Source organism: Ambystoma mexicanum, chromosome 2q (genome assembly GCF_040938575.1).
Source record: "Ambystoma mexicanum isolate Mex_15411 chromosome 2q, UKY_AmexF1_1, whole genome shotgun sequence".
In the NCBI taxonomy this organism is placed as follows: Eukaryota; Metazoa; Chordata; class Amphibia; order Caudata; family Ambystomatidae; genus Ambystoma; species Ambystoma mexicanum.
In genome coordinates, this window is record NC_090924.1 from 654,435,127 (window position 1) to 654,452,642 (window position 17,516).

A 17,516-nucleotide genomic window follows, 5' to 3' on the forward strand; every position below is an offset into this window, starting at 1 on the left:
GTTCAAAAAGTGGGTAAAGGAGAATAAGTATGCAAAGGAAAATCAGTGTTCAGATATAAAGAATAAATGTGGCTGAGTCAGCTCGCCTTCCCACGTTGAAAAGCACAGAGTAAGGCGGTACCCATGGACAGAATGACACACTCTGACTCAGACTTTTATTTTTAACACACAGGCAGTTCAAAACGTGGATCGAGGCCCACCTGTCCTTCCACGTTAAGGACAAGGAAACAAAGGAAGGTGCATGTGTGTACAGTGAAGAGAAGGGTGCAAGTGTGCACAGTCCAATAAAGGAAACACAAGAAAGCAAGGAAACAAAATAAAGCAAGAAGAGGTGCAGGAAGCACCTGAAAGTGAAAGGTTGGAAAGAAAGAAACGGATGGGTGCAAGTGTGCATGATAAAGCTAATAAAAAAAAGCGAGCAAGAAGGGGTACAGGAAGCACCTGACGGTGAAAGATTAAAAAGGAAGAGCAAGGAATAAGGAGACAGGTTAAAGGTTGGGGTGGTCGTGCTTCGGGGGAGCAAATAGCCCTGCATTCTCGAAAGTCTCAGTTTCACTGTGCGTCACCCTTTCTGAACTCTCATGGTAGACTTCCTTTGCATATTGTACTCATGGTGGCCCTGAATCATGCTGTTCCCATCTTCATCTTGTATCCTGGCTTGCAACATTATGTGTTACTACTGACTTCTGCAATTGTATTCACTCTCCCCTCTTGCTTCACCACACTTTTTGACTACTTACGTGTTCTCTCCTCCTCTCCCGTTCTCCCTTTTCCAATCTCCTCCCCTCCTCCCCTTACTTTCTTCTATGCACTTACTCTATCAGAATTGTTGCTGGACCTAGTATGATAGCAACCTTGTCTGTCTCTTCCCCCTCCCCTTACTTGCCCCCCCCTCCACCTCTATCTGAAATGTCGTCAGGACTAGTATGACTGTTGCTTGTTTTGTTCCTCCGCTCCCTTTCTGCACCACTCTCCCTCACCTTTTATTTTTCTCCAGCGCTACCAGAACTGTCATCAGGCCTAGTACCGTAGTTGCATGTCTGTTTTCATTTCCTTCCCACCCCCCCCCCTTATCTATGTTTTAGCTCTTGCACTATCTGAAATGTCGTCAGGCCAAGTACGATAGTTAATTTCACATCCTTACTGTTCATGGCCTGAGAATGTCATTGTATTTTCCCTTGTTCCCTCCCTTGCCTTGAAGCGCTTTGAAACACATTGTGTATAGGCGCTATATAAATAGACTATAAATAGACTATCATATCATACTACCCCATGTAAGAACCGTTTAGTGAAAGGTATATCCTGACTAGGAGAATTGTGTTTGTTTAAAGAAAAAAGGGGCCTAAGCTTGGGGGAAGGGAACCCTGAGAGGCCTAAGAAGAATTGTGTGAGAAACAAAAGATACATCCTGACCCCAAGAGACCCATGGATTGTGCATACCTTTCCAGAAGAGGCCCATTTATTAGCCTTCTGTCATGCTGATTAATGCTGCTATATTATACATATTTTGCATTTATTGATGAAGCTACAAGAGAAATGATCACCACTAGCTTACTGAGAGTCCTTCAGTCATTGAAATCTCTTCATGGTAGTGGGTGTCTATGAGCTGTAGAAGTAAACACTGATATCCTTGATTGGTCCATAGGGTTATCATTAAGCTTGCTGGAACTTCCCATAACGAGATCTGTGGGACTCTTGAATCTTTAAGGCAACACTGTTTTTTTCAGAGCCCACATTTTCTCTCAATTTTAAAAAAAAGAGTTTGATTCTTGTGAAGAATCAAGACCCCAATAAGGAGCCAAGAACCTCATAGGAGTTCAAGAAGCCAATCAGAAGACTTCAATCTCCAAAATGTTGTTTAAGGCAAAGTACACTTCTTGTTTCTTGGTGGGTTTTGCTAAGTTGTTGTTGCATTTGTTGAAGAGTTTCTTTTTGATTAGTTGGAGCAGAAGGAGTGTTTTTGTGCTCGTTGTCTATTGGTGTGTTTCACTTGGTGGGTGTACAATTTTATATTCTTGCCTTATCATTAGTTTACCCTTAGCATACAGAATATATGTAAATAGGTTCCCCCTTCCCCAATTTCCCTCAGAGGATTATTCTGCGCCTCCGGGGGATATAATATATTGTTTTACAAAGCCCACTACATTAATTGGCCCACATTGGTGAATTGCTTCCCAGTTGACTTTTTAAAATCATTGTTGAATGAACTATGTCATTAGAACGGAGGGCTGGGAGATCTTGTTGGGGAGGCTCTGTTGACTTACATACAGTATTTGCCCTAGAAGAGGCCTAATGGCGCAAGAGGTGGAGAGGCAATGTATCCTCCATTGTATTAGAGTGGCTTAGGTGAGGGGAGGACAGTGATGGAAGCAGAGGGTGGTGGTGGAGATGCCAAGGAAAGGGTGTAGGGGCACCATATTCTCAACAGTGATGGAGGCAGCAAGTTGTCTATGCTCATTCCTCTGCCATGACACCTGAGCCCAGTCTTAACTACATTTTGATGCAGATGGGCACACATGGTGGCAATCTTTAACACATAGGTTACTCAAGGCACGTGTGATTTGGGGTATTCTTTGCCAAATATATTGCATAACCCTGTTTCATAATGTCACATGCACTTAAGTCACCTAATCAGTTGTGCATTTAGAATTTCTGCTGGCCTACACCCAACTAAGTGCATGCTCCTTACCTCCCGAATTCTGCTCTGCATCTGAACGACTCTGCACCTTCACCAGATTCCCCTGACACAATAGACTCTATCTGCTTTGGCCAAACTACTCCCTTTCGCCAACATTTTGTTCCACTTTCACTCCATAACAACCTAAGAATGAAGCCTAAGGACATTTTAAGGCTGAGGGGAATAAATTGTTATTGCGTCCACTCAATTAATTCAAGCCTGTTATCTTCTATGTTAGGTTATTTGAAAATGTGTTTTCAGATCTCTGCTGCCCAGGATTTTGAGAAGGCAATGTAATCAGTAGTTGAGTGCACTACAGGTACTTGTTGAGGCTAATTTCCTTCTATTGTGTTAGGTAAGAGAACACTGTTTTAGATGAAGCCTTCAGAACATAAGCTGTTGCCAACTGGACACAAGTGAGGGAGGGTTGGAACAAACAATTTTGGTTTCAATGCTAATATATGGTTTCTCAAGAGTTTCCTGCTGTCACACCTTGAGAAACACCTATGCTGATCTGTAAATGTTTCTGGCAATATAACTGCATTTCTGCATGCAGTCTTGCCAAATGGTAAAGTTTTCCTATGAATTATATGCCGGCATTACAGGAGCATCTTAAAACAATGTTGATCACAAATAACTGAACCTCCTTCACATGGATACAGCTCTGGAGTTAGTGTAACCCCGGGCCCAAATTGGGCCCTTTCAGGTAGGGGGGTTATATACAGGTGTAGGTAGGGAAAACATTGAAGGTAGCAATAGAAGGAAAATAAACCCAAAGACCCAGGAGTTTTACACGTTTTTATTTAATGTGTATGTGCTTGACTGGACTTACCTGATCATACCATGTGTCCTCACGAGACACATTTTGGGACTCACAATAATAGGCAGGTCTCCCCTACCAACAAGCATAAACCCACCGGAACCAAAGATTCTAAAAAAGAGTGTTAAAAGGGGACAGTTGGAAGAACATAAAAAAGAGAACGTCAGACACAGAGCTACAGAGAAAGAAAAGAAGAAGAAAAGAAGAGAAAAGGAAGAAAAGAAGAGAAAAAGAAGATTAGTACTCTCTGCAGGGCCACACACTAGAGCAGCCACACAGGGCATCCAGGAGGTGGCTGTCTGGGCTGCATATGCCAGCTGTAGCCCGGCAAAGATCAGAAGCCCTGGGCCTTGTGTGTGGTGCGGCCCAGGTGAAGATAATGCCCCCAGCCTGGGGCTGCATGTGCAGGGCGTCCCCGAGAGCAGCGACATGGCCTTGGAGGCAATGGGCCACCCAGGGGCCAGTGCAGATGTGCTGGGGACAACAGAAAACCTTGGCCCCATGTCGAGTGTGGCCCGGTGAAGTTAGTGTCCCAGTCCGGGGTCGCATGTGCGGGAGTCCCCGAACCAGGGTTCTGCCTGTGCAAATACGGTCCACCCGGGGGGCCAGACAAGGCGGACCGGAGGAAGTAAAAGTCCCAGGCCGCCTGGTGCACTGCGGCCAGGGTGAAGAGCTTGTACAGCCGTAGGAGGAAAGGCGGCTCACCCCGAGGCCAGACGGGAAGGCAGTGAAGATTGGGTAGTTCAGTTGCTGCATGGTAGGCGTAGGGTTGCGTGAGCCACCAGGGACACTGTGAGGAGGGCGGCATGCTCAGTGTGTGAAGGAATTACTTGGAGCCCCAACTGCTGCATCCTATGCTCGAAGTGCAGTGGATCATTTCTGGCCCGCCCATGTTGGCAGGTCCTGGGTGGAGTCCAACAAGGACTTTCCTCTCCAAGCAATGTCACTGAGGAAAGTTTAACTATAGCACTGCCACAGAGGAAAGTGTTGAAGAGAGGGTTCCTGGAATGCCCCTCCTTGCCCCCACAAACATGCCAGCCTGAAGAGTCAAGATCGCAAGATGCAACTCACGGTTTGGACAGCCTTCAGCAGGGCAGTGACATCCACATATGCTAATAGATATTCACTCAGACAACCATTCAAACCTTATCCAGTCAATGTCTTTATGGATACATGTGTCACAACACTGATCATGGATCCAAACACCTCACTGGATCAGATTGACTGAATACTGAACATCCATTGTGCTGATTTCATTAGTGACACCACGGCATAGCAACGTTAGTCAGAAAGCAAACTCTCACCCATGCACGAAGTTACATAGTCGCAAACGTGCACACACGAAGAACATTCTTACAGTTCTGTACAGGACAGATACATATACATACTGTTGCAAGCCTTTATTATTTTTCTCATTAGCCAAACGCAGAAATGCGGAACGCAAGGCAAGGAAGAGATGCATAGCAAGTTTGCAGCAGCTTATTGCAACTAACCATATCGAACCACAGGATCGTATAAGGAACCTGGAAGGATCACAAGACTGCTAAACTATTAGAAGACTAGCACAATATAGACACATAGCAATTATAGCATAACCATAATAGAGTTACATGAAGCCACAGGCCTCAAAACGAAAAGCAAAGCAAAGCAGAATCAGGCTGCATGGAGCACAAAGCCAGGGCTCACAGCCAAAGTCAGTGATGAGCAGAAGATTACTGCACCTCGGAGACAAGAAGCCATCTGCAAAATACTAGTATAAATCTTCATAAATGGCAGACCAGAAAGCTCGATTTCACGTACCTCGGCCACGTGGTTTGGCCGAGCCAGCCAATGGTCATTCACCCGCGGTGGGAAGATGAGCAGTTCCCAGCTACTCAGACATGAAGTGAAATATGGATTCTTTAACAACGTTGCAACCCTGAAGGCACTCTGAAAGGCAAAGTAGTAATACTAATGGCTACACTGGGAACACATGGTCTTTCTCATCACCTTGAGAAGGTGCACTAAGTGCTGAGAACACAGCTGGGTCGCCGGCCTGGCGAGATCAGCTTCAGCCAATCAGGGAACACAAATCCAGCGGTTCATGGCAGAGGAACCCTGCGACCCTGCAACAATGTAATAGATTGTTTCTGGGGAAGGAGCAGGAAAACCACATGACATGCGAGGGCCAATAGAGTAACCTCTATAGGTGCTGTGAATAGGCACTACCACCCCAACTATCCAATCATGTATTCTCATACATTTTTGGGGAAGATCCCAATGTTGTGATGCAGTAACTGAACAAAATTGCCCAGCACAGGCTCAGGAGCTGTGATTTATGGAGATTCCCAATGTCCTGTATGATCCCTGTCTGTTTGTGTAATAATCTACAGTTCTAACTTGCCCTTGGCTGATTCTTCCCTTTGGGTACTGGGGAAGGGTTTGTTGGTGAGCCTTGGTGAGCAAACGGTGAGCTCGTAGTGTGAACCCCAATCCCTCTAGTATACCCAAGCCAAGAAGTTGGTAGCAGAGGTGATGGTTCGCTATGCCCGTTTGGCTTAAAGCCGCCTCTTCTGTCGCACCACCTGGATGGTTGTGAAGTGCCACATGGAGTATGAGTTCTACAGGAGGTGCACCCAAGTGCACAGGCTGTCAGGAGCCAGTTTGGAGAATATCCTGCCCGTGGTCTGTGAAGAGCCCAGCATACCAGAAGGGGCAGTTTTGAGGGAGTCGGCAGCCGAGCAGCGTCAGTGGATCACAGACTGTAAGTATTGACTCAGCCACACAAGAACTGAGGGGGGTGAAGACATGTTGAATATGGGGTGGTGATGAGTGTTGCTGAGTATCTTTGAAGTATATTTGAGTATTGTTTTTTAGTTTCGAGTACTGTGAAGTATAGTAGGGAAAGGAGCGGAGGTAGATGTAATTTTTGTGGTTAGGGAGCATTCAGTCTTGAGGTAAAAGGTTTGGGCGAATAACCTAGAATATTGACTTAAGGGTACGGATGACAAAAATTATGTAAGTATTGGATTGCCTGTGGATTGGGCATTTTGGCTTGGGTCATGGATGATGGTATCCTTGTGTATAGGGCTTAGCAAATGGAGCTAGCTTAAATTGAAGAAGGTGTTCTTCTGGTTAAGACTTGCAGAGGCGTTTTATCTACAATGCGATCCTGTAGGTATAGATTGAGCCTGAGAAATATTTGTATCCCCTGTTAGGAGGCAGGAAGACATTTTTGGGTATATGTCAGGTTTGTGAAAGTGTCTGTGGTGAAAAAATAGCATTCTGAGCTTTGTCAGTGATTGCTATCATTCCCTTATATAGTGAAGCAGTGACATCACCCATAAGACCTGTGCATAGGACTAAAAGAACACAAGGAGGTACAGAAGTAGATGTTCACAATTTACAGAATAAGCTGTTCTGTGGCAGTGCGGGGAAGGAGTATGCGCAAGATTGGTGGGTGTCCCTGAGGAGGCAGAGAATTGTAGAAGTGTGGTGCGCAGAGCACGCCCAAAGGTTCCCTGGGAACCAGAGAGGCTCTTGATAATTGACAAGAACTTGTATTTGGGAAGTTGAGAAAAACAAGATTAAAAGTATTTTTGTGTTTGAATAATAATGGAAGTGTCAAAAGCCTCGACTTGAGGTCAAGTGAGTATAAAGCAATGTATCAGGGGAACTGCAGGGTGATACGCCTCTACAGCACCCATGTAAGGCCCTTCTAAGATTTGTAAATAAAGTGTCAAATGGACGAAAAACACAGAAGGTAAATTGACCAAGCCATGGCCACAATGTGGGCCCTTCTCCAAATATGTGCAGCACTCATTACACACACACATACAAGAGGCTTATAAGGGGAAAAAGTTGAGCAGTCGTATCGAGCTCTGGAAAATATTTCAGGAGGACGAGGGGGAAGGAGTAAGGCGTCAAAGGATGCTGAGCCTGAAGGAGACCCCAGGTGCAGAGCCCTCGGGCCCTGCTCCCCCACCTTCTCCTGACCATGAGATCAAAGGGGCAACAACAGAAGCACAGGGATTATACCCTATACGGGAATTAAAAAAATCAGAGGGGTACAGAAATCCAACATTCAAACCTCCACCATATACCAAGGAGGAGGAGCAGAAAGCGACACGCAGTGAGACCCAGCCGAGCACCAAGGAGGGGCGTGAAAATATAGCATCGAAGTACTGGGTAGGAGGGCAAATACTATTGAAATTAGATGGGAAGACAGGGAGAGTAAATGGAGGGGCGAGTACAGAAGTAGCGGGCAATAAGGGAAACAGCAAAGCACGAGAAGAGGAGAGTAAGAGGGGGCAGCGAAAGATGAGGAGAAAGAGGGAGCCCAAGGAGATAGACTCAAAGGGAAGAATGCGAGAAGGAAAAAGCAATTTTGGTAAGAACGGAAAGAATGAGGTGGGAACTAGAGCAGTTGCGCACAGAGCACAAACGCCAGGAGGAGGAGGAGCATGCAGTAAGAGACATAAAACCAAAATGGGGATTGACCGTGTCTGACGATAGCGCAAGAACAGATAGGCAAGATCGTAACAAGACATGTGATAAGGGAGCCGCCCTGCCAGACAAATCCAGCACAGGGTCCTCTTTGAGGGGGGACATCAGGAACCTGATGAACTTAGGAGGGGAACCACAGGGAGGCAAGGTACTGAAGAGACTGAGCTTCCATGATGATTTCGACAGTGACCTTGAAGACACCGAGTCAGAAGACGGCTTGGTAGAGAGTGAGGACAAGGGGATGGGGTAACCTGTTCATCAATCGACAGGGAATAAGACTGATTGAAGCTCGACATGGGGAGCGGATAGAGATGCAGGGGAATAGTGAGGCGACAAGGACGAGAGAGCACGACAGTCCAGGCATAAATTACGCAGCATGGATGTGGTAACCCCAAATATGCAGAGGTTTAGGGACCTCCCAGCCCAAAGGAGGGGGCAAATGGTAAGGGCGTTCACTGCCACCAAAGATACCAGGAGATCAGAGGGGGAGATTCAGTTGACAAGAGGATTGGAGGGGGAGATTGGGTTCACACAGATGTCCTTACTGGAAAAGGGAGGGCATGACCTCAGTACATACCATGGAAACATATAGACAAGTTAATCTTGAGGTGTAAGCTACCCTCATTGACAACGGAAGCAGGGAAATGGAAATACGAGATGGAAAGGATGACGACAGAAATTCACAGTGGGTGACATAAAAGGTTTATTAGTGACGGTCCTCGGAGAGGCTGCTGATGATGTATGGAAAAAGGTGGGGGAGTAACAACCCAGTACACAGCGCAAAATGGTTCACAATTTTGCTAACTGCTGAGCAGTCGTATGCTGAAGGCTAATGCAAGAGAACGCGAGGAAAAAGTGTAAGGAAAGAAAGCAGGAGTAGGCGAAGTTAGTGCAGAAGAAACTGTTTAAATACACCATGAAAGGGGCAGTATCAACAAGCACGGGAGGACAAGCGACACCACAGACACAGTACACACCACCACACATGTGAGGGGGTGCATGGGGTGGGGGAATGCGCAGCATGGGTTTTGAGGAAGAGGGGGCCATCAATGGGACCCGGGTATGGGCAGCAAATGCAACAGCGCCAAGGGGGATTTCCAGGAGGGTATTGAGGATATGGGCAACCAATGCAGCAGCGTACAGAGGGGTTTTCTGGAGGGTATCAGAGGTAACTCAGAGAACTGCCCCAGTGCTGGGTGTGTGGACAGATAGGACATATCTCAAGAGAATGTAGAAGCAGAGGATGGATGCAACAGACTGGGGGAATGCAATACCAGCCAGCATACCCACACTATGCCCAGGACCAGACACAGCAACAAGGACAGACACCGAACACATACCTGCAGATGCAACAGCCCATGGCACAGACACCACAAATGTAGGTGCTAGACAGAAGTGTTGTACGTTGGACAGCTGATATCCCAAGACGGGAGAAGTGTGACACCAGAAAGAGCAGAGCAAATTGCAGGACAGCAACACCCACAACCCTACGACAAATGCAGCAGTTCCTATGAATATGTAACTACTGCAGGGCATGGGTATTTGACCACAGCACTTATACTAAGCCCTTATTGAGTGCACTAAAAGAAGCGCAAAGAGGGGAGAAGACATTACAATTGCCAACAGAAATTGCTAAGGTATTTGACCAGCAGAAGGAAGCAATATGCAATAACTCAAGTGTTAGGGATCCCAGATTATGAAAGATAATTTTTCCTATTCTCACACTCCAATGGAGTGGCTATGACTGCAGTACTGACACAGAAGATGAGCCACTAGCATACTACAGTGGGAAATTAGACCCAGTAATGAGAGGACACTATCCTTGCAAACAGGAATTGGCTGCCACCGCATTCACAGTGGACAAACCAGCGAGTATTACCATGGTATGCAGCACCACTCTTTATGTGGAGCATGCTCTCTTTGCAATACTGGAAAGACTGAATAGTACATTGACAACACAGAGAGCTTCAGGATAGGAGGTGCTACTATAAAACCGAGCTCTCAGGATAATGAGATGCAGACTTGTGAACCCGGCGACTTTCATCGCCGACATCTTACAGAAGGGTGACTATGCACAAGACTGCACAGCAAACATAGAAGAATTTAGTGAAACTCCCAAAGTACAGGAGGATGCACTTGAGGGGGGAGAGGTGCTTTACATTGACAGGTCATCAACAATTGACCAAACGACTGGGGAAAGACATACTGGGACAGCAGTAGTGAAATTGAGAGAGGACGGGACAAGCGAGGTGGTGACAAGCGCATGTCTACTGTCACACTATTCAGCACAAGCAGCAGAATGAGTAGCTTTAATATTGCTGCTGGAACACAGCAGAGAGAAGTAAGTAACAGTGTATTCAGATTCAGCCTACGTGCCATCCACAGTGCATTCTGGGCTGTCATGTTGGTTGAGGAGGGTATTCAGATGTGCTGATGGGTCACCGGTACAGCACACACGCATATTGGTCAGGCTGATAGACTAATAGACCTCCCACAGCGAATAGCAGTAGCAAAGTGCCAACCTCACTTGAGGGGGAGGACCCTACGAAGCAGCAGATGCAGAAGCAAAACATGCCACCTACTTTGGGGACATTTTAGAAATAGAGGCTTTGTCCCACAGCCACGATTATGCTCAAACAATGACACTAAAGGAAGGCTGGCTATAACACATGACCAGTGACACTGATTATGGAGTTGCAGGGAGCTGCACCCAGGGAAGAAAAAGAGTTATGGATAAAGAGGGGCTGTACAGTATCTCCAAAAGACGCCTTATAGCAGCAACTTAACACAGGGAAAGTGGTAATGCCATTCTCATTATTGCACACTGCACTGACACCATTACACCATCTGACCCATATAGGAAAGGAGGTGCTTGCTGCTCATATTGGAGAAACATGGTTCTGTCCTAACTTGGTGGAAAAAGTGGCTGAATTCATGACTAATTGTTTAGTGTGTAAACAATTTACTGCAGGTTATACATTGAGGGTAGTGAGTGCAGCCATACCTCGCCCAGTGGGTCCATTCGAACACCTGCACGTTGACTATGTTGGCATGATACAAATCTGTGAAGGGTACCGCTAGATGATAGTGGTTGTATGCCCATTTTCCCATTGGATCGAAGCCGGTCCTTGTTCCCACCCTGACACCCTTAGAGCAGCATCATTTCTAGTTTGGGAGATATTCCCATGATGGAGCATGTGTGAGGTCCTGCAGTCCGACAGTGGCCCTCACTTCGCCAATGAAATGTTCCAACACATCACAACCTTGTTAGGAATCCAGCATAAAATCTCGTGTGCCTATCACCTTCAAGCAAACAGGTTGTGTGAGCACCTCAATGACTTGCTCAAGGAAAAGATAGCCAAAACTAAAAAAACTCTTAAGAAAAGTTGCCTCCATTGTCATCCCTTAGCGTTGTTCGCATTGAGAAATAAACCAGGGTCCGAACACCATTTAACCCCACATGAGGTGGTGACAGGACAACGCATGCCACTTTCCCTGGCTCCTCCCACTTGGGCAATCAAAGACGCTGAAAGAGTATCTGATGTATTGGGTCAGGAAATGTACGAGTACACTGCTTCCTTGATTTCTAGTGCCTCTTTTATTTCTCATCAACTGCAGAGACAATGGGAGAGGCCTGAAGCAGTAGAAGAGAGCAACAACACCGAAGCCAATGAGGACCTACTTAAGCAACCACTGTTGTATCCGGGGACAGGTCCTCTTACATCATTTTTCCGGGAAACGGGACACAACACTCTGTACAGGACCGCATATTGTTGAACTGATCACTGAGCGAGCAGTGAAACTGGTCGGGAAGAATACTTGGCACCACCTCGGAGACATCAAGCCCTAGAAAGCGGTGGCCTCTCCTAGCACCAATATCGAAAAGGGCTAATGATCCACAAACAGAGCAAAACAATAACTTGGAATCAGAACAGCCCAGCACAGGACATTCAATGGTTACCTGCTCAGGTGCCGGAGAGACAGGGCAAGGACTTCCTGCACCTCCACATTGAGTGCACAATGTCTGTTTGTTATTTTTCTTTCCGCACACATTCATCGTGAAAGTGTGACTGTTTTCACTGCATTTGTTCCATGATTCCCCTTGATGAGTTTCGATGACCATTCTGAAACCTTCCAAGGCAAATTTGTCCAATTGTTAGGAGATCTAATAGTACCAGATGATGACACCCTAATGTGTATTTCCGCGTCTTCATAGCTTATTTGTCCCAAGCATATCCACACCTGGAAAGGGGAAACCCATCTGTACTTTCAGTCCTTTGTGATTCGAGAATAAAAGCTGTGTGTTAACAGCTATTCCTTTTTGCTATGGCAGACTACTTTACTCGCAGGCTTGAATTAATACAATATTAACACAATAAAACACATTTTTCTCTGCTTTTCAGGCAGGCAACTGATATCTTCAAACTACACAAGGATCCAAAGAGGTGTAAGTAATGGAAAGCATTATTAAAAGAATGATAATTGTCTCTTGTGTCTTATTTGCATGCAGTATTTTTGCCCTCATCTTTTGGTGAGTATCTTATGTTGCTAGAAATGCAGCTGTATCCTCTACTAACACAACCCCAACTCTAGCAGGTGGAACAACCATGTCAGGTGGACAAGTAAGCACTGTAAGTAGACTAAAGAGAGGTAGATGCAGTGCAGATTCAGACATCGGGGGGTGTAACTATCTAGAGTATCTAACAACATGTGGTACAAGCACATGGCCAAAGTATGTAAACAAACCACTGGGGAGAGCTGCTATGTCTGCTCCTTAATCCCCTATGCCATGAGTGCCTCCAGAACATGTATAACAATTGAAATACCAGCAACACGAGCACAACACATTACGTATCTATCCATGATTACAACCTGAGGACGATCCCAATGGAAAATAGCAACATTGAGATGGATATCCAAGGCAACATTCCCCTTTGAAGATAATTATATAAATACACTTGACATGATGAACAATTACTGGCAACTAGACCAGGCTATATAATACGTAACTGGCGCCCCACAGTAAGGATAGACAAAAACAATAACACTAAAAGAATGACCATATCCTAAGAAAGGACCCAAGGACATAGGAGGGGTACCGGGATGTTGGGAAAGATGACAAATGCTTGTGTATTGCCAAGTGTACGCAGCTGAAGGATGGAAGGAGGGAGTGGTAGGAAGCAAGCCACACACACTGGTAAAAGCGCCAGTAAACACAGCACAAGGAGAAAATGACAATTGCCTAAAAGAATGGGATGCAAGAACAAAGTTACCCACCTAGGTGGACAATTGAAGATGGACCAATGCCCATAATACCACTGAAGAAACCAGCATTGTGTTTCCAAAATGATGGAGCAGTAAAGGTTGGAGAAAACAAGGAATGTAGGCACACAATAAGGCATCCAGCAATGAAGATTGGGACGGCAGCACTAATGGATCACTATTGGGCATGCCGATCTAAGGAGTACGAGAAGCTGCCACCGAACTGGGGAGGAGTATGTACGTTGGTACACATCAACATGCCAGCACTGGTAAAATCCCAGAAGGACATCAAGATAAACACCTTCCCTAAAATGGACACTACGAAAAAAGAAAGAAAAGGACAGTACAAGTGAGTAGAGTGAAAAAAGACACCTTAGCACCGGCTGTCCAGTAGGACAGAATTTTTTTTGCATCAGTAGTTCCAGCTGTACAGACATATACAAACACAGAATGGCTGCAAATAACGAGATGGGAGATGATGCAGACCATAAACTCAACAGTAAATGGCATCAACACAATAAAGGAAGAGCTCTGAGCAGTAATGTTGAGGGCTCTCCAGAACAGATATGTTCTAGACCTTCTCACAGCCATGGATGTTCAGGAGTTGCTGTTGCACGTTTGCGCCCGCAAATAACAGAGAAATGACAAACTGACAGAAGCGGTTACAGGATTGCCGAAAATGCACACCAAAATGGATTCGGAAGCTAAAGGAACAGGAAAAGATCAGAGCTGGCTGTCATATATACTTTCCTAGATGCCAACATGACTGGACGATGGACTGAAAGTACTAGTAGGAGCACTGATCTTAGTACTAGTAGGACTGTGTGTGATGTGATCAGGATCTGTATTACATAGTGTCGCAAAGCGACTGATAAAACAATAGGAATTAAAGTGTTGCTGATATAAATGTTGAAGAGAACAAGGACAAGATGGTAGAAGAGAGAAATAACTTGAGAGCAAAGACAAAGGACTGCCCACTGTTCCCGACTGAGATGATAACATTTGATGATCCCTTTGACAACAACAAATACTGGGCGAAATGGGTATGCTGCAACCAAGAAGGAGACTGCAATTACATGACAGGGAGTTTCGATGACCATGCAAATTAATAGGAACATCTTGGGGAAGTGACAAAGATATAGCTACCAAAAGCAACAGTGACTGAGGGGCCGATTCATGGAACAAATGTGCACCAAAATTCGTGGCGCAAGCGTGAAAAAGCAAGTGCACGCGCACGCATGCGATTCATGGAAGGCCCTGCGCGTGTTTTCCCCGGGATGTGTGTCAAATCCGCGGGTGGTGCACACGGGCGCACACGTCATTGCAACATCCGGAACGCCGTGCATGAGGTGCACAACGAAAGCGCACAACGTCTAGCGCACACACCAAAAGGGGGTGGAACATGGGGCGGAACACATGGAATGGGGAACAATGTGTGAAAATGAGGGCGTAACTGGGGAAATACTGCTGGGAAATACACGGAACGCCCACACGCGCGCAAACTACACGTATTCATGGAATCGAATAGGGGAAACACGCACACGCCAAAAGACATGCACAGGCCTAAACACGTCCACCACACGAAGGCAGGCGGAAGCGTCCCTGCGCAGTGTAAAAGGGCGCACAAACAACAAGCACCTACATACAGCTACAATGAATGGCCTATTCTGTGGCACCTTAGGAGACATGACGTGTCACGCAATGCTCAGGCATCCCAAAAAAGCAAGAAAAAGAGACACACGACCCCAGTAGCCCACGTGCGTGTAAAAAAACACACACAGTATGCTGTGGCAGCCAGAAACACAAAAAATGCGTACATGATCAACATGCAGGCTAGTATGCCCGAAAAAAAGGGGTACATGACTAACAGGGACATCCACAGTAGGCAAAATAGCATGTGGGACTCACCATCTGCCTTGCGTGTAGAAGAAAAACACGTAGCCAACACACACAAAGAAGAAGCACGCACTGTAGCCGCTGTGAAGTAATCGCGTGTGAACCCCAACGTCTGGAAAACACATGCACCGCTTTCCACGGAAAGCATGTACAGAGCGATGGAAACCCACGTGGGACCTTCAACCCGTGCTGAGGGAAACGCCCATGCACACGTTACGCCACCTACGTTCTTACGCGCCAAGGACCTTTCCTCGGAATTCACGCAAAAGTGCTGCTTTTCATGTGCCAATTACTACCCCCCGGCCCCGAGCAGCCTCCCACGAGCCATATGCTGCTGCCTGCCTGCTGCCACCGTGCCCTGCCATGTGGTGCCTGCACATCTGCCATCTGCAGGGGTCCAGTTGCTGTGACCACCCCTGCTGGAACAGAAGACTCCCAACTGGTGTTCCATCACTCCACAGCCCAGGCCCAGGACCCAGTTGCCCACCCACACCTGCCTTGGGGGTTGCCATGTCCGACACAACACCTTCCGGCACCTGTGGCAACCCCCCAGCAGAGAGGCAGAGGTCTACCAGCTTCAGTGAAAAGGAAGTTGGTATCCTGGTGGAGCAAGTTCTGGGGCATTATGATGCCCTCTTCACACCATCGTGCGCCGACAAGGAAAGACGGAAGAGAATCTGGAAGGACATAGTGGGTGCCATCAAGGCGGAGGGGGTGGCACCCCGCGACATCAAACACGTCCAGAAGCGCTGGGGGGACTACAAGTCCAGGACCCTCAAGAAGGCCCTGTGCCTCTTGGAGGCAGCGGATGCAGTGGGGCGCCGGGTCCAGCTTACCACCCAGCAGATGAGGGTCCTGGAGAGCATTCGCCCAGTGCTTCACCACCAGATCCTCAGGATGCAGGCCCGTCTGGAGTCGAGCGGTAAGTGGCCATGCATTCACGTTTAGAACAGTGCATGTTGCAGTGTGCTGGTAGTTAGCTACTTGGCTGCATGTGTGACATGGATCATGTTTGGATGTGTGTGTGCAGGGACATGATGGTGCTGCATGTGAGTCCAGTCAGGCATGACCCACATGGATGGTGTATGTGTTACAATGCATCATGCGGAGCAGCATGTGGAATGCACACATGTATGCATGCCTGTGTCTGTACTTTGACATGTTTGGGGTGTGAGAGATGTTAGCTGCTGTCATGAACAAGCATGATGTACATGTCCATGTGTCTGAGTAGTGTGTGCGCCATGGATGCATGACACATGTCCGTGACGATGTGTTGATTCACTGATACAGCCTACTCATCCTTGTATCCACTGTGTCTGTGGGTATACGGGGCCAGATGCATGACCCTCCAGTGATGCGTTTGCATCTGAGTTTCAGCCCACCACTGGATGTTTCTATGTGCCATGAACATGGATGCAAATGTTTGTTGCATGTGCCATGTCGGTTCCTGCATGTGAGTTGCTTGCACTGACCCATGTGTTATTGGGAGATATGATGGAAGTGACGTTTGACAGTGCCACTCCTATGCTATTGCTTTCTGTCTAGGGGACTATTGTACAGTACCCTGATGCTTGTGTTCAATGTCTCCCTTTACACAGCGGCGAGTGAAGAAGAGGGCAGAGACAGCGCTGTGGAGGAAAGTGGCAGGGATGCCTCCACCGGCCGGCGACGCAAGGCCCAGTCACCCTCCCAGGAAATTCCATCATCCGGGAGCGAGGGGACTGGTGGCGCGTCCGCCACTACGGCTGCAGTGGAAGGGGTGGGTGAGCCCCCACAGGGGTCTGCGACAGCGGAAGAACGTGCAGAGCCATCCAGGTTGGTGGTGTGTACAGAGGAGGAGAAGGCCGCTACAGAGCTGCACATGGGGCCTGGTGGGGGTGGTATCACTGGTGCAAGTGGTGCAGTCCAGGGGCAGGGGCAGGAGACAGCACAGGTCGCCGCGGAGAGGCCTGTGCATGTCACTGTCCCTGACACTGTGACTGCATCACCATGCACCAGCAGGGATGCCCCGTCCCAGGCCTGTCTGCAGGTAGGGGGGAGGTCCACTTCATCCTGCACTCCTCTACCTGCGGACGAGGGGACCCGTGACCGGATTGAGTCCGTCCTCATTGGTGTCGCATTGCACACACGTGACATTCGTGATGACGTGCGTGCTTCCTGGGGGACCACGCATGTCATCTCGGAGAGCTGTGTGCCAACGTGGCCCAGTTGGGACGGACCGTGGTCGGGGGTTTCCTCCATGTGACAGCCACTCTTGCGGCCCTCTCCTCCTCTGTGCACACTATACACCAGTCGTTCTCCATGCCGTCTTCCAGCCCAGATGCCCCCAGGGCCCCCTGTGGACCTTCCCCAACCAATGCAGCCAGCCTGGTGGAG